Here is a 19,286-nt window from a genome sequence, read left to right as displayed (position 1 = left end):
TGTAGGCATCTTTCATCTGTAGGTCGTCTTTCATTTCTAATGTGCATGAAACAATCCAGTAAATTTGAAGTGTAATACAGGAATAAAGATAAATTATTAAATTATTAAAATATTTATAAAAAAGTATTTATTTATTTATGTTTTGCAAATGTATTTATATTCTTATGTATAGAATTTCATGATCACACTCTTTTTTTTTAACAGCTGCACAATGTTTTAATCCACATAGATATAAGAAGAATATTTTATATTTCATTTTATTTGTAAAATATTTACTACCTTTACTATAAAGAAACGTTCATTTAAATAATTTAAATTCATCTTGTTATAAGATAATTTAACTGTTTTATGTTTGCAAATAAAAACTTATAAAACTGTATATTTTATAAAAATATGAAGTCCCTTGATAGATAGATAGATAGATAGATAGAATTTAAATTCACTTTGTTACCTTGTAATTTATTACAAAATATTTGAGATGTTTAAGGTTTTTATTATTTTTTTTAATTATTTAATTGAATATTTTAGCATTTATGAAAATATAAACTTTAAAATTACACATTTTCTAAAAATAAGACATTTTTTACTTTTTATCTATTTTATCTATCTATTAAATATATTAGATTGATAGAATTTAAATTCATCTTGCTAAGTAATTTAGATGTTTTAGTCTTACAAATTTATATATAACATAAAAATATACATGTTATAAAAAACAAAGCTTCATTATTGATCAATTTATTTATTTAAATGAATTGTATTATAAAATAATTGAGATGTTTTAGGTTTGCAAATTTTTATTAAAATTTCCAGTAAATTTTGGAAACTTTCCAGGATTTTTTTTTAATCTTTCAGGGATTTTTGGAAAGTTTCTGGAAATTTACTGGAAATTTTCCACCTCTTTGCAACCCTAAAAATTATACGTTTGTTTAAAAATAAATTTATTTATTTATTTTTATTTAAAGTAAATTATTTAATTTAAAGTATTTTTTTTTTAATTTATTATAAAATATTGTAGATGTTTTAGGCTTGCAAAATAAAAAAAAAAAAAAAATAAAAAAAAAAAGAAAATAAATAATTTATTCATTTATTCATTATATAGATTAATAGATAGATAATTTCTGAAAGTAAAAGACCATTTTACTTTTATTTTTTTGTGTAATAAATACATTTATTTATTATTTATTAAGTAATTTATTCTAATTGATTTTATAGACTATAAAATAATTTTAGTTTTTTTTTTTTTTTTTTTTTTTTTTTTTTTAATAGAAACTGCTGTGCTGGGAGATAAGGCCAGTTTCATCCCAGAGTTCTGCCCTTCTGCCATCTTCAGAATGACTTTGCAAGCTCTACTGCGGTTCCGCTGGGACTGTGGTGGCCCACAGAGGGGATTGGATTTTGATTGGAGGCAGGGCTGGATGAAATGAGGCAGAGGCTCGGAGGCCGGTCAGCCTGCGGGGAAGCGGATGGGGGAAAAGGGCCCGCCCTGCAGGAGCAGGTACTTCAGCTTTTATTACCGTCTCCTCGCACATCACCTCACGACGTAAGGTGAAAGACAGAGAGACAGGGGTGGGATCTCATTACCGAGCGTCTTGCGCTTTCACTGAACCATCTATCTTCATCCAATGTGGGCCGCTAAGCATTTTCTTACCACTAATAACCCACAATGGCATTCTGATGAAATTTCATATTTCAAAATGCAACTGTTTTTATTTCGTTGTTTGTAATTGTGGATCTTTACTCTTCCAGATGGGGGCGCTGATTTCCATGATGTAAATGAGACTCTGGATGGCCATAATGGAACTTAATAACCTCACTAGAGCCTTCAGCAAGATAAAACTGTTTGTTTGCATGTGTGTGCGTGTGTTTGCACACAAACCATCTATCTACCCATCATGCAGTTTGCAAATGAGCCTTGTCCAGTTCACCGTGGACCTGCTGAACACATTTCTGGGGTAAGGTAAAAATTAAACTATTGACATTTGTAGAGACGTGCTGGCTGCAGTGTTTAAATGTCACTGATTGTAGGGCTAGGGCTTTTTCTGAACGGGTTTGCTGATTGGCTTACATTGACTGTAAATGGTCTACTCATTTCCACTTGATTTCGTGGTAAAGGTTTCACAGATTTGCCAGCTAGCATTTACAAGGAAAGCTAGCAATTAAATCTTTGAAAGCTTTTTTTTTTTCGCTTGTAAACCATGTGCTCTTGTTTTGTGAAATGCTAAAGCTAATGAAAATAGTTAAAGACATTAGGGGACACGGGCTAGTTGTCACACAGACTACATCAGGACAACAATAACGAGAACTAAAACTACAATTCTGAGCTACTAAGTCATATATACAGTTGCAACCGTGAGCTATGAAGTATACATTTTCAATATCAGTTATAAGAAATAAAGTCGCATTTTTGTGATTTGAATTTAGTTATGAGGTATAAAGTTGCAATTGTGAGATTTGAAGTCTGTTATGAGAAATAATCAAATTGTGAAAATGAATTGCAATTCTAATATATACAGTCCTGATTATGAGAGTTATTGCAACGTTGCAACTACGAGCTATGAAGTAACAATTATGAGAAATAAAGTCGCAAGTGTGAGCTATGAAGTGACAAATTTGAGATATAAAGTTGCAATTGTGAGCTGTAAAGTCACAAATATGAGATATAATGTTGCAGTTCTGAGATAAGTCAACTATGAGATAGTGTTACAAGAAATAAAGTTGAAATTGTGAGCAATTAAGTCACAGTTGCGAAAAATAAAGTTGCAGTGAGATATAAAGTCAGTTGTGAAAAAAAAGTTGCCTTTTTGAGGTATAACGACAATTGAGATATAAAATTGCAATTGTGAGCTATGAAGTCACAATTATGAGAAATAACTGTGTATAAGTGACAGTTACAAGAAATAAAGCTGCAATTCTGAGCTATAAAGTTATGAGATAAAGTTGCAGTTGTATAGATTAATTTGCAATTCTCTTATATACAGTCCTGATTATGAACGTTTTTATTTTATTGCAAAGTTGCAATTGTGAGCTATGAAGTAACAATTAGGAGATAAAGTTGCAATTCTGAGATATAAACTCAATTATGAGATATAAAGTTGCAATTGTGAGCGGTGAAGTAACAAATATGAGAAACAATATAAATTCAATTATTAGTGTTATGAGAAAATCATAGACACAAGAAATAAAGTTGAAATTGTGAGCTATAATGTCACAGCTGCAAAAAAATAAAGTTGCAGTTCTGAGATATGAAGTCAATTATAAGAAATAAAGTTGCATTTTTGAAATATAAAGACAATTGAGATATGAAATTGCAGTTGTGAGCTTCTAGGTAAGTATGGTACTTACATTTTGCTAACATGTTTGTAGTATGATTAGCAGGTTACTAACATGTTTTAACATGGTTATCAAGCTGTTAACATGATTAGCATGATTAGCTAGCGTTTTTGTAACATGATTAGCATGTTGTTAACATGTTTCTAGCATGATTAACATGTTCTTATTTTGTTGCTAGCATATATCTAGCATAAGTATAGTACTAGCATTTTGCTAACATGTCTACCCTGGTGAAAAAACCAGCATATACTGGTAGGTATGTTTTGATGCTGGGATGCTGGTTAGGTAGGTTTTGATGCTGGTTTAAGCTGGTCCTTTGCTGGTTTATGCTGGTCCTTGACCAGCAACATGACCAGCAAAAACCAGCAAAGGACCAGCTTAAACCAGCATCAAAACCTACCTAACCAGCATATGCTGGTTTTTTTCACCAGGGTATAGTACGATTAGCAGGTTATTAACATGTTTTAACATGATTGTCAAGTTGTTAACATGATCAGCATGCTGCTAGCATTTTTGTAACATGATTAGCATGTTGTTAACATGTTTTTAGCATGATTAACATGTTCTTATTTTGTTGCTAACATATTTATAGCATAAGTATGGTACTAGCATTTTGCTAACATGTCTATAGTATGATTAGCAGGTTACTAACATGTTTTAACATGATTATCAAGTTGTTAACATGATTAGCATGCTGCTAGCGTTTGTGTAACAGGATTAGCATGTTGTTAACATGTTTTTAGCATGATTAACATGTTCTTATTTTGTTGCTAATATATTTTTAGCATAAGTATGGTACTAGCATTTTGCTAACATGTCTATAGTATGATTAGCAGGTTACTAACATGTTTTAACATGATTATCAAGTTGTTAACATGATTAGCATGCTGCTAGCGTTTGTGTAACAGGATTAGCATGTTGTTAACATGTTTTTAGCATGATTAACATGTTCTTATTTTGTTGCTAACATATTCAGGGCTCTCAAGTTTTGGAAAAAGTTTGGAGTGAGATTTTATCTGTTAGGGGAGGAGCCACTCAAATATTTGCAGCAGCGGCCCCTCGGCCCCACGCAAATCTCTCCAGTTTTTGCTAGATGTTCAACTATCTATTGTTTATAATTGACCAGCACAAAATAAAAAAATATAACAACTGGTAGATCTGATAAAAGTCAAATTCATAAAAATAAAATGTTTTAAATATTTCAAAAATGCAGACGTATCAAAAGTAAAAATACATTTGGCCCCAAACGAGCAAACTAAACAGCAGTGCTCAATGCACATACTGTAAACATACAGGAGGATTGCAGAACTTGCCCTGAGCATGTATGTCAATCTGTGTGTGTGTTTGTGAAAGAGAGAGGGTATATATTTCAGCTTACGAATGTCATTTTGTATTTCAAGTGTTTATTGCACATTTTGATGCCTTGATGGCAGTGGTAGGGGCTCAAACTTAGCTAGAGTAACTAGTTACATGCAATGGAATTATGTAATGTAATTAAAAACAAAATTGAACTAATCTGTTACAGTTACTGAGAAATAACGAATATAGTTAAATTACAGTTACTTAGTAAATGTGTACAATTACAAAGTGGGTTACATGTGAATATTTTGACTGATTTATTTCCCAAATTGCATTGACTGCTTTAAAATATGAGACACCAATGTTTCAGGAGTTTGGGACACAAAATAGGACACATGCTTATTCAATAACTGAATTATTTCATATTTGGGTGTATGTGTATGCTTTATTTTTTAAGATTAACTATATCTTATGATTTTAAATCTGTATTTAACCTCATGATCTCAAAGTAAAAAGAGGTGCTAGAGATTTTGTGGTGGCTTTAAAATTAAATTATTATAATCTTAATTCAGTTTTTTTGTAAATTTGACAGTAATTAGTGTTGAGTGCTACTGTAAGGTTAAACCTGCCTGCTTTAAAAGTTTCAAAAGGATTAACAATTGAAAATATTCGTTAGAAATTTAGAAAAGTAATCAAATGTAATGTTACATTACCTCTAAACCAATTGAAATAGTTATACTACTTATTACATTTTAAATAGGGAAGTAGCCTACTATAGCGTATTTCAATGTATAACAGTGTTGATACATTTGTGTTTTGAAATATATAAAACAATTTATTTTATTTGGATGAATCTGTCCTTTTTAGCAATTTACCAATTATCTAGTCCTTTCCTTAATTACAGGTAGCCCACAATTAGTTAAAGCTGTTGAAGAACTAATAATTTAGCACGAATTTGGCTATATTCCCCAACATCAGCTCTCACTATCTTTGATCACAGGCAAGTGATTTTGTCTGGGAATCGTAAAATTGAAAATAAATAAATAAAAAAATAAAATTAAATAAATAAAATAAAAAAACCCTGCTGCATTTATTTAGTTTCTAGTAAATACAAATGGCAACGTCCGCTCCGAGACCGCAACGCGACCACCGCCTCAACTGCAGTAAACGCTTCCACTGCGAGAGAAAGCGGCAGCGCCGCCACGATTCCACCGCTGGCCTTGTCCCGTGTGTGCGCGTCCACGTTGCCTAGTGACGAACGTGATTGTAGCGGGATCACGTAAAAACAGCAAATTCTAATTTCTTGGCTGGTAGGTGGCATTTAACTCTCAAGACATCTATGAGCTCGACAGAGAACGTCTCTCTGCAAAGCCTGCACCTCGTCCATTAACATTATATAGCGGGAAAAGTTATCCCTTACTTCTCAGCGTGAGAAATACAAGGTGTGGCGTGAGAGCGTGTGAACTGGTTGAAATGCGTGTGTCTCACGGTGAATGCGTGAGACTTGAGAGCCCTGTATCATATTTATAGCATAAGTATGGTACTAGCATTTTGCTAACATGTCTATAGTATGATTAGCAGGTTACTAACATGTTTTAACATGATTGTCAAGTTGTTAACATGATTAGCATTCTGCTAGCGTTTTTGTAACAGGATTAGCATGTTGTTAACATGTTTCTAGCATGACTAACGTTCTTATTTTGTTGCTAGCATATTTGTAGCGTAAGTATGGTACTAGCATTCTGCTAACATGTCTATAGTATGATTAGCAGGTTGCTAACATGTTTTAACATGATTTTCAAGTTGTTAACATGATTAGCATGCTGCTAGCATTTTGTAACATGATTAGCATGTTGTTAATATGTTTCTAGCATGATTAACATTTTTATTTTGTTGCTATCATATTTCTAGCATAAGTATGATACTATCATTTTGCTAACATGTTTATAGTATGATTAGCAGGTTACTAACATGTTTTAGCATGATTGTCAAGTTGTTAACATGATTAGCATGCTGCTAGCATTTTTGTAACATGATTAGCATGTTGTTAACATGTTTCTAGCATAAGAATGGTACTAGCATTTTGCTAACATGTCTATAGTATGATTAGCAGGTTACTGACATGTTTTAACATGATTAGCATGCTCCTAGCATTTTTGTTGATTGTGAGAAAGTCAAATTATGAAAATGTATTGCAATTCTGTTATATACAGTCCCGATTATAAGATATATTGCAACGTTGCAATTTTGAGCTATGAAGTAACGATTATGAAATAAAGTTGCAAGTGTAAGCTATGAAGTGTCAAATATGAGAACAAAGTTGCCTTTCTGAGATACAAAGTCAATTATGAGACATAATGTTGCAAGTATGAGCTAAGAAGTCATAGCTATAAGGAATAAAGTTGAAATTGTGAGCTACAAAGTCTGCAATATAAAATCAATTATGAGTAATAACGTTGCATTTTTGAGGTATAGTCTCAGTTATGAGAAAAACAAGTTGCAATTCTGCGATATAAAGTCAGTATTAGAAGAAATAAAGTTGCGAATATGAGATGTTAAGTCAAAGTAAAAACTGTGACAGCTAGCCTCAGTCTCCCCTATATGATTTTGTCAGCTCAGGAAACTGATGCATCTACATTTGTCTTTGTCCACTTCTGACACATGCTCAGCAGGTTCTTTGAAAACCCTTGAGGTCAGGATTTACATGCAGGGGTCTTGTCCTAGATGAGCAATAAGACGCCTTCGCTCCTGAGCTGAAGAAAGCTCTGGTATGTGATCTTCTAGAGGGCGACGCTTGTTGTTTGCGGAGGCCCGACCTTATGGCTAAACATAATTAGGGAGGATTAGCAGAGAAACAGCCTCGTCTCATTATCGCTCCGCCGCATGTCTATCTCACCCAGGTTTTAATTACGCTCGACCAAGGGGCCCCGATACTCCCTCTGAAAGCGTTTGATCTTCAAAGGGCCCTCCATGTCACCAAAAAACCCAAGCAGATTTGGTTCTCCTTCAGCATCCGCTTCCTGGCTGAGGTCGCTGTAGGAGGTAAACCATAAATTCACCACAGTTTGTGTTTTACAATGTGACAGTTATAAATAACTGCATTGGTGAGCATGTCTTGTGTGTGTGTGTATATATATATATATATATATATATATATATATATATATATATATGAATACATGTGTGTATGTGACTGTGCCGTAATGAATGGGGAACACTAAAGCGCTGATTTCCTTTTCTCTTTCTTGTGTTTTACGCAGTGAAGACTATCGATTATGGCTTAAAGGGGACATTGATTTTACCTTTGTGTCCTGCCTGTTTGACTCCCTCAAACTCTAACTGCACCTCTTTACTCGTTCATATATCTCTCTTTTTCTCTCCCTCGCTCTATTTCTTTCACACTAGCTCTCCCTCTCTCTCTCTCTCTCTCTCTGTGGAAATCCTTCTGACATATTTCTGGCCTCTTATCTGTTGCTTCCAGTTGGCTTTGCCTGGTCGGCAGCCAGTGAGGAGGTGACATGTTAGAGGAGCCTTTATAATTCACCAAACATATCCTCCCTGGAGATCTCATTCCTCTTTCTAAAAGTGAAAAAAAAAAGGTTTAGGTTGTCATCGCCCGTCTGTAAAATATATCATACACATAATTTTTGGACCGAATCTCTGTTTAGTCCGTTAAAATTTCCGTTCTTTCCAGGAATATGTTCGAAGAAAGAAAGTGACCCAAAGGAGACGTTTAGGGCCGGGCGTTCGTATGGATTTAATAATTCTGTTGGACGGTAAATCGTGAGTTTGTGCAATTAACCTCTGTTTTAACCCTCTTTGTCATTTTCAATTTCCCAGACAGAGCTGTCCCGTATTTGTCATCGCAGGAACATGGTAGCTTTCCAAATGCACATTATTTTGAAATGTATCTGCCAGCCACTTGGCAAAAACGTTATCGTAATGTTACAGTGTCTTGAAATGAAGTGATTTAATTGTACATAAATGAAAAGTCACTTGTTTAATCGGATTCTCTATTGCTAGTTCTTGTCTTTGTATTCTTTTTGTAATATTTACAAATTAATAATTCCTTTAAATGTCAGGTATGTAGTTTAATAATATAAATAACTAACAAAAAGAATGCAAGGAAACACAAATTTGATCAAATGTATGCTTTGAATGCAATGGGCTATAAATCAACACAGGAGTCAGTGCCAATATCCTTGTGGTTAGTGTACTGACATATAGCACAGCTGTGCTTGCGGCGACCCAAGTTTGAATCCCGTCTTGAGGTCTTTTGCCAATCCCGTTCCCCTCTCTTTGCCCAGTACTTTCCTGTCATCTCTCTACTGTCCTGTCCATTAAAGGCCCAAAAAAACCCAAAAATATAACTTAAAAAAAAAAAAAAAAACACAGGAAAGAAAGCTTTAAGTCATTTCACTATGTCTTAAAATGTATTGCTTTTTTAATATCCAAATAAGATAAACTTGGGCCGAGTTTCATTTTAGCTGTCTAACATTTGATTGATTGACTATATAAGAAAGTCATTCTAGTATTCATAAAGAAGAAAACTTCTTGCAAAATCCCACTTGTTACAGAGAACGTGTTTTTGCTTTTGAAATTGCAAGACGCAGGGCAATGGAAATAAAAACTAAATTAAAAAAAAAAAAAAAAAAAAAAAAAAAAGGTTAGTCAAGACAAACTTTGAAGTTGGCTTGAGAAAGCCAGACCAGAAACTTTGAAAAAGTTTTAAAAGCTTGAAGTTGGAACGTTTTCATTTAGGAGTAGTTTGAAGTTTAAAGTAGTTTTAACAATTAAAGTTTGCCTGTTAGGATGTTTTTAGCACGATTAGCATATTGTTATCATGTTGCTAACATGTTTTAGCATCATTAGCATGTCGTAAGCATGTTTTAGCATCATTAGCATGTCGTAAGCATGATTTAGCATCATTAGCATATTGCTAGCATGTTTCTCACATAATTCTATCATGTTTTTAGCATGATTAAACTTTCTTTGAATGTTTCTAACATGATTAGCATGTTGCTAACATGTTTTTAACAAGATTAGCATGTTGTTGACATGTTTCTAGCATGATTAACATGTTCTTGTTTTGTTGCTAGCATATTTCTAGCATAAGATTGGTACTGGCATTTTGCTAACATGTTTATAGTACGATTAGCAGTTTACTAACATGTTTTAACATGATTATCAAGTTGTTAACATGATTAGCATGTTGTTAACATGTTTCTAGCATGATTAACATGTTTCTAGCATGATTATCTTGTTAACATGATTAGCACGCTGCCAGCATGTTTGTTTCATGAACGTTTTTAGCATAAGCATGTTTCTAACTTGATTAGCATGCTGTTCTCATGTCGATAACACAATTAGCATGGTTCTAGCATGAGTTGCATGTTGCTAACATGTTTTAACATGATTATCATGTTGTTGACATGGTTGCCATGCTGCTAGCATTAGCATGTCATCAGCATGTTGTTAACATGTTTCTAGCACGATTAGCATTCCATTAGCATGTTGTTAACAAGTTTCTAGCATGATTTATATGCTTTTATTTTGTTGCTAGCATTTTTCTAGCATGATTCGCATGTTACTAATATGTTTTAACAGGATTATCATGTTGTTAACATTATTAGCTTGCTGCTAGCATGTTTTAGCATGATTAGAATGGTACTAGCTTTGCTTGCTTTTACTAGCTTTACGTTTTTACTAACACAATTAGCACATTGCTGCCATGTTTCTAGCATGATTTCCATGTTCCTATCTTGTTGCAAACATGTTTCTAACATGACATGTCACTAACATGTTGTTGGCATGTTTTTAGCATGATCAGCATGTTGTTAGCATGACTAGCATGTTGCTAACATGTTAAAAAGCAGCTAAAACCAGTAAAAAAAAGAATAGCACATGTCCTAGGCTAGTTGTCAGGCTTGGCTAGAGATAGATAGATACAGCGCAGTGTAATGCAAAAGCATGTTCTGTTTGAATGCTCTTCACTATTGATTGTCAGATGAGATGAAAGTGGACTTTTTATAGAGATCGTACGCCGTGAAAACGCATCAGGATTTGATGCCTGAGAGGCTGAAAACGTCCGTGAGGAATTTGGGAATGGCCCTGCGCTGACCGTACAACATGATGAAAACAGCAGGATTCTTCACCTCACAAAATGTCAAAAAATCCAGATGAAATGTCAAGGGAGAAATCACGGCATTCTTCATTCTACCCATCTACTACTCAACATCCATTTTAATCTGCCCGCAGAAGCCTTTCTAAAAAGCTTTTGAACAACCATAGGCAAATGTAACTGGCACTGAGCAGGTTTTAAATTGCACCGGTCCAATAAAGCTTTGGATATTTCATGTAATATTATAGGCAACAAATGTTGTGAGATGTTATGAATACAGATTTTGCCAAGCGAATACGTTTATAGTAATGGCTTGCAAAAGATGACTAAGGTATCCTCAAAACTTTATTTTGTACCTGCAGCCAATGGTCATCATCAAATGCCCATCTCAGTTTCAATGGCGCCATTGCAATTTGCTTACGCAGCTATTTATCGTATCTCATTTAAATTAGAGATGGTCCATAGTGCTGGTGAGGCGTTTGATAAACAACAGTGAAGTTGGTCGCTCCAAGCCATAATAATGTATCACCAAATGTTTATAGGCCAATAGACCATTAATTCTCAGTCCTGCGGTTGCTTGCTGCTGACCCATGCAGGAAAAAACACAAGCTCTCACTTTGCAATTCATTTTCAAAGACTTGTATTAAATCTCCTTCTTTGTAGCTATCTGATCTGGTTTATGCTTTTTATGCCAGTGATTGAGATTAATTTTGCTTGCTATGCTGGCAATATGTCTTTTTCTCTCTTTTTAATATGAAGCAAGCCCAATTCATAGTGAATTGGTTTATTTGGATGGTTTACTTTGTGTGTAGTTCCAAATAAGGTTATCACGTGTCTCCAAGCAACACCCAGTACGTTCCTTAATGAATCATTTGGTGCGAGATTTGAAGTTGAATTGGCTTTGAAACTTTAAAGGGATAGTTTAGACAAAAATGACAAATTTGTCATTAATTACTCATCTGTATGTTGTTTCTAAACCCGTAAGACCTTTGTTCATCTTTGGAACACAAATTAAGATACTTAGTAAGGACATGTGACATATAGATGAAGCTACGAAAAATATGTTTTGTGTGAAAAGAAAAAATAACGACTTTTTGAGTTTTCATTGCATGTTCACGAGAGTACCTCATCGCATGTATTAGGTCATCCTGGTACTTTTCGCCTACTGTTTTCCTAATACTGTGAATTCAAACGTACTACTCTTTTAGTGTACTGTTTATTGCATACTATATAGTAGGCAGGTATGCGATTTCTGACACAACAAGTGTTTTTGAATGAATCAGTTGAGTAAATGACTCAGTAACTCCTTGAGTAGCTATGTTTCCATTACCCTGTTGTAATCCACATTTTAATGTATCGCATCAGAAACGAGTAATGGAAACATCAAATTTCAGGAAAAAAAATCTCTTAATTCTCTGTCAGTTGTGTCGCTTCACTGCCATTCACAAATCCTACTAAGAATTTGGGCATACTACTCTTTTAATGTACTGTTTATTGCATACTATATAGTAGGGAATTATTTGATTTCTGACAAGGAAGTGTTTTTGAACGAATCAGTTGAGTAAATGATTCAGTAACTCGTTTTGTTCTTAAAAGGTTTTTTGGAAAGAATCGGTTGTGTAAATGATTTATTAACTCACTAATAAAGACAGTCGATCATTTTGTTAATGATTAATTACATGTTTATTGCATACTATATAGTAGTAAAGTAATCGATTTCTGACACAGCAAGTGTTTTTGAACAAATCAGTTGAGTAAATGATTCAGTAACTCGTTTTGTTTTTAAATGAATGTGTTTTGGAAAGAATCGGTTGTGTAAATGATTTATTGACACACTAATAAAGCCAGTCGATAATTTTATTCATGATTAATTACAAGTTTATTGCATACTATATAGTAGGGAAGTATTTGATTTCTGACACAGCAAGTGTTTTTGAACGAATCAGTTCAGTAAATGATTCAGTAACTCTTGTTTCGTTCTTAAGGGTTTATGGAAAGAATTGGTTGTGTAAATGATTTATTGACTCACTAATGAAGACAGTCGATCATTTTGTTCATGATTAATTACAAGTTTATTGCATACTATATAGTAGGGAAGTATTCGATTTCTGACATAGCTAGTGTTTTTGACAGAATCAGTTGAGTAAATGATTCAGTAACTCCTATTTCATTCTTAAATGTATGTGTTATAGAAAGAATCGGTTGAGTAAATGGTTTATTGAAGTTTTTAAACAATACGGTTAAGCAAATGCTTCAGTAGCTATGTTTTATGATTAAGACAAAAATAAAAAAAACATTCCGCTCGCTTGGTGATTTTTGACTTTTAAACATTTTTTTTTTTTTTTTTTTGCGAATAATAAGGGATGGAAGGCATCAAAAAAGACATCAAAAAAGTCATGTGACTTTGCGCTATGGGATGGCATAACCTGATTGACCAGTGGATTGATGTCATTGCACAGCATACTTTTTTTAGTATACCGTTTACTGCATACTATATAGTAAGCAAGTAATTGATTTCTGACACAGCAAGTGTTTTTGAATGAATCAGTTGAGTAAATTATTCAGTAACTTGTTTTGTTCTTAAATTAAGGTGTTTTGGAAAGAGTTGGCTGGGTAAATTATTTATTGACTCACTAATAAAGACAGTCACTCATTTTGTTTGTGATTAAGTTTTCGAATAATACGGCTAAGTAAATGTTTCAGTAGCAATGTTTCCAACACGCTGTTTTTATACAGATTTTGAAGTATCACAACAGAAACAAGTGATGGAAACACCAAATTTCGAAAAAATCCTTTAGTTTGCCATCAGTTGTCGCTTCACTGCTATTCACAAATTATACTATAAATTTGGATGTACTACTCTTTTAACGTACTGTTTATAGCACACTACATAGTATTTGATTTCTGACACAGCAAGTGTTTTTGAACGAATCAGTTGAGTAAATGATTCAGTAACTCTTGTTTCGTTCTTAAAAGGGTTTTTGGAAAGAATCGTTGTGTAAATGATTTATTGACTCACTAATAAAGACAGTCGATCATTTTGTTCATGATTAATTACATGTTGCATACTGTATAGTAGGAAAGTATTTGATTTCTGACACAGCTAGTGTTTTTGAGCGAATCAGTTGAGTAAATGATTCAGTAACTCCTATTTCATTCTTAAATTAATGTTACGGAAAGAATCGGTTGAGTAATGGTTGTTCATAATTAAGTTTTCAAACAATACGGATAAGTAAATGCTTCAGTGGCTGTTTCCATCACAGTTTTTATGCATCAGAAATGAGTGATCGAAACACCAAATTTCACACACATGATCGCTTGAGGTGATTTTTTTTTTTTTTTTTGTGAATAATAAGGGACGGAAACACATCTACAGAATAAATTCCTCCATGCGCATCAAAAAAGTCATGTGAATTGCTGTTTTGGCCCGAGCAAAGTCTGGCGTCAATATATTTCAGTATAATTACCTTCCAGGCTGTGTTCCCAAACAGCAGGCATCCACCTCTGAAAGCAACAACATATTAAGATAAGATATTTAGTGCCAGTTCGTCAAGAAGTGACAATTTTGTTCTCTTTAACTCGTTGGATGGAAACAATACTTATTTGCAAATGTTTCATGTGGTATTCCAGTTTTGTGCCTAAGTTAAATTCACAACTTTGGGTGGAAAATAGTTTGTGATTTGAACAAACTGGTTGATTGACTCATGCAGTGACGATAATGAATTTGAAGGATGGAAGTAATGCATAAAATAGTATGTATCATATGCAGCATGCATATAATCATCCTGCTCCATAAATGGTTCCAGTGTTGCCAAGTCCACGGTTTTCCCGCAGAATTGGGCTACATTAACACTCTTGCTGCAGGTTGTTTTTCATGTCCACAGGTTTAAGCAACCACAGTAACGTGATATTTATCCCCAGCAATAAATGTGTATCTTACCCCTGATTTTTACCATGGGACCCCCTCCGAACCGCGTTTGGGCTAGTTTTGTTGTGAAAACCTGGCAACCCTGAATGGTTCACATTGGTCTGTTTTTCAGAGTGAACATAGATAGCATGAAATGTTGGGCAGGTGTGGACTTCATTAGTTCATTCATTCATTCATTCAGTCAGTCTTTTGTCAGTGCGGATTAGAAGGAAGCGTAAAATGGATGAGCCCTTAATTAACTGGTTCCTCCTTAAGAAGCACCTTAAGATTCACTCTTACAAAGAGCAGACATTCAACACCGCCCTCTTAAGATTTGCTGGTCGCCATGACCAATGTTGAAGACATTCGCAACACATAATTGTGCTATTATTAACCACCTTCTGGATCTACATGTCATTGAAAACACATCTTTTGTATTTTCCCCTGTTTAAGAAAAGCCATTAAAATTCTCAGAAAAGCACCGGGGCAGATTTGCGGCTCGCTTTCAGCCACATTTTCTAAAAACAGCATCCCTCCACCTTGTCCTAATCAACAGCTTCTTTGCCACTGCACCCAGGAATGAAGCTGCTGTTCTTTCTGTGGCTGCTCTCAAGGTATGGCAATATTGGTTACATTCTGGGATAAGCCTCCAAAACCAGCAATTAAATTTTAATCCATAACAAAGACGTCCTCTTTGAATAAATCAGGAGCTGGGTAATTGACTTGAGAATTGGAGAAGTGGATGCCAATGGTTTGAGGCGATCTCACTGGCTGATGGCAGCACAGTTGGAGAGATAAGACGAGTGGTTAGCAGGCCCTGCAGTCAGAGCCCGCAGGCACGCAACGCGCCGCAGTTGTTGGAGAGAATGAAATGTGACTTATCTGACTGATGGCTAGTTAGATGACGAATACAATTTCAATGTAGATTGAGAAGAAGAACAGAGCGGAAGAAAACGGGAGAGAAGTCACAGAGGAAGCTGTGTTATACACAGTGTACCTGAAGGCGATGTTTGGAAGATTTTTAATGTCAAAATACATTCTCTTGACACAGTTTATTGGTCATTGACTCTTCTTGAGTTTATCTCCCCCCGAATATCAGTCTGCTCAGAGCCGTCAATCATTTGAGCTCCACCTATAGTGAGAGTTTGGGGCGTGGCTACTGCAGCAGGTTGAGCTAGTTGACAAAAATTGTTCATATTATCTTGCCATCTTCTATGTACTAGAAATGGCATACATATTTCCATCAGTGATATGTATTTGTATGTAAATTGTACAGACATATTTTAGTATGTTTAGATTAGATTAGTCATACTGTATTGAATATGTATCATCTTTTTTTTTTTTTTTTTTTTTTTTTTTTTTTTTTTTTTAAACATACAAGTGTGACCAAGTTCAGTATTTGTAGCAGGACTCTCATTTATCAGAAAATGACAAAATTTCAAGTAAGAAAGTATATATGTAATTTGATTGTAAGTGTAAAAAGTATTAACTATATAATCAATACTTTTTATATTCTAAATATTTATATTATATTAGAAACACACACACACACACACATATAATTGTAGTAATAATAGTAATAATAATAGTAATAGTAATAATAATACAATTTTAAATTCTAAAAAAATACATACTACACACACACATATAATAAATATTTTAGTGAATATTTTATTTTGCTGCTAATTGTAAAACATATTAACTATATAATTATACTTTTTATATTCTAAATATTTATATTATATATAAAACACAGATATATAATAGTAGTAATACAAATAATAATACAATTTTAAATGATAAAAAACAATATTATATATATATATATATATGAATCTTTTATCTTACTACTAACTATATGAACTATTAACTATATAATTATTACTTATTAGATTACATTATATTATATATATATATATATATATAATATCATAATTAATAATTGTAGTTAATTTCACAAATGTAAAATTTAGCAAATAGAAAATTAAATAATATTTTAGTGAATATTTTATTTTACTGCTAATTGTAACAATTATTAACATGTAATTATTACTTTTGTTTTACATTATATTATAAATGATTGTAAATATATAAAATATGTTCTAAAAATATATATTATAAATAATAATAACAATTAATATTTGTTGTTTATTGTAAAATTTAGCCAATATAAAATGAATGTTTTAGCATTAACTACATACATTATATTTATTATTTAGCAAATGGAAATTTAATGTTTTAGTACCTACATTAATAACTTAAATACAGATGGAAGTAATAAAGTAATTTGCACTATTTGTATGTCTGAGCTGAAATTAAATAAACATGTTTAATTATATTTATGACAAAAATCATACAGAACAGGATAAAATGCTAATATTCAAATTAGGAACAAATGTTAGTTTTAATCTAGTTAAGAACAAATGCAATACAATTAACCAAATTCAATGACCTCATATTGCATATGTCAGTGTCTATCCAAACAGAAAATATGCATTTGTGCTAGAAGCATACTTTATATATAAACGCCCATGAATATTAATAGGTTCGCATTAAATTCTCATGCTATGTTGCCAGATCTACTCAGCCCCATCTATTAAAATTAAAGCGGTTAATATGAAAACAAACAAATATTGTAAAACCTTCAGTACGATAATGATACCTAAAAGCCTATTTAATTTAAAGAGAAGCAAAAAGACATGCATGCAAGTTTAATATTAGTATTTGACTTTGTTTTTATTGTTTTACTGGCTGTCAATTGTATAAATATTCTGTTTATTAAGTGCTGCTTAGACACTTTTTTGTTTTTTTTGCAAGATGAATGAGCGCCACATTAGCGTATTATTGTTATAGATGACTCAATATGTGGATCCCACTGCAGTGACTCTGACATTTTGGAGTGCGTTTAGCATTATGTGTAATATGCTTATCTGCACATCTCCTCCCAGCTGATTTAAAGATGTGCTGAACCTCTGACAAGACGCTATTCAAGGCCTTGTCGAAATGTTACCCTTGTACTTTGTCTTAAATGAAATATGTTGCTGACGTAGCACGTTTCTTTCATCAGGCTTCCCTATCATATTCCCATAAGTTGGAATCACCTCTAGGGACGTACATTTACTTTCAAGCTGTGTTGACTCAGGTTCATTTTCATCATAAATCATGTTAATATCTACAGGGAAACTTAATATACCTTCATGCGAGACCATGGTCATATGCGATATAATCCATGTATGCACATTCTTATTGTTTAATGTGAAAATGGACTGGTGTATTGCAGCGGTTAGCGGTTTCTTGGTGGCTTTCTGCTGCTTGTGCACATTATGGAGCAGCATTGTCTCATGGGATATCATATTATGGACATTGATCTTTTTGTGAGGAGGGCTCTTGACAGCAGGAGGTGACAAAACCCTCTGGGAAATATTATCCTCTGCTCCTGACATCACAGCGTTGACAGTTTGCATTAGCATCACTGCTACGGCGCCGTGTGTAGGCAGCGCAGTGTGTAAGGAAGTGAAGTCGTGTTCACGTCATTCATTTTGGTGATTTGCTACAGCAATAATGTTAGTGTTAATATTTGTATTAATATTATTTACTAGTATACCTTATAGTGTATATATATATATATATATATATATATATATATAGATAGATAGATAGATAGATAGATAGATAAATATGTTTGTGTGTATATATATATATATATATATATATATATATATATATATATATATATTTATTTTTTTATATTTTTATATATATATATATATATATATATATATATATATATATTTTTTTTTTTTTTTTTTTTTTTTTTATTTATTAATTTATTATTTATTTATATGAATCTCACTCTATGGAGGGGAGAACTATAATAATAATTATTGTAAAATAAAATACAGAATTAAATTATTTTAACAATTTGTACTACTATACTTGTACTACATAACTTTATAAATATTTTAAATTTCAATATTTGACATATTATTCAAACTTTTATTTTACAAATGTAAAATGTAAAGTGTTTTTATTAAGTTTGTCTATATTATTATTATTATTATTATTATTATTATTATTATTAAAAAATGTAAATTTGTATATTGCATGTATTATATCAAGTCTATATATAACTACATATATTTGTACTATTAACTTTATAACTATTTCATTTTAATAAAATATTTCACATTTAACATGAAATATTTAAAAAAAAAAATTTACAAATATAAAATGTTTTAATATTTTTAAATTAATCAGTTGTTTACATAGACATATACTGTAAAGTAATGTGTACTACTAACTAACAATATTTTATTTTAATTGAAATATTTTACATTTAACATTAAGTATTTTAAATATTTTGTTTACAAATATAAAATGTTTTTATTTTTAAATGAATCAGTCGTTTACATAGACATACTGTACATAAATGTGTACTACTAACAATATTTTATTTTAATTGAAATATTTTACATTTAACATTAAAAATTTTAAATATTTTGTTTATTAATATTTTTATTAATTAATAGTTTACACACATTTACTGTACATAAATTTGTCTAACTTTGTAACAGTATTTTATTTTAATTTAAATATTACACATTTAACATAACATGTTTAATGTTT

General features: G+C 32.3%; 1 long non-coding RNA gene across 2 annotated transcripts in view; it reads left to right on the top strand.

Annotated features, from left to right (window-relative positions):
• The window catches only part of LOC127156799 (uncharacterized), a 59,974-nt gene that overhangs the window by 19,534 nt on the left and 21,154 nt on the right, over positions 1-19,286 (top strand). The window contains exons 5-9 of one of the 2 annotated variants that reach the window (XR_007825786.1): positions 1,270-1,498; positions 1,750-1,955; positions 7,305-7,400; positions 7,533-7,674; positions 8,327-8,635. This is a non-coding gene — a long non-coding RNA (uncharacterized LOC127156799). Of the gene's footprint in view, positions 1-1,269; positions 1,499-1,749; positions 1,956-7,304; positions 7,401-7,532; positions 7,675-8,326; positions 8,636-19,286 lie in introns of those variants that run through there. The other variant, XR_007825785.1, reaches the window with a different exon arrangement.

The sequence above is a fragment of the Labeo rohita genome, chromosome 25 (assembly GCF_022985175.1).
Source record: "Labeo rohita strain BAU-BD-2019 chromosome 25, IGBB_LRoh.1.0, whole genome shotgun sequence".
Lineage (NCBI taxonomy): Eukaryota > Metazoa > Chordata > Actinopteri > Cypriniformes > Cyprinidae > Labeo > Labeo rohita.
Note: the sequence above shows the minus strand (reverse complement) of the source record. Positions and strands in the feature narration are given on the sequence as shown.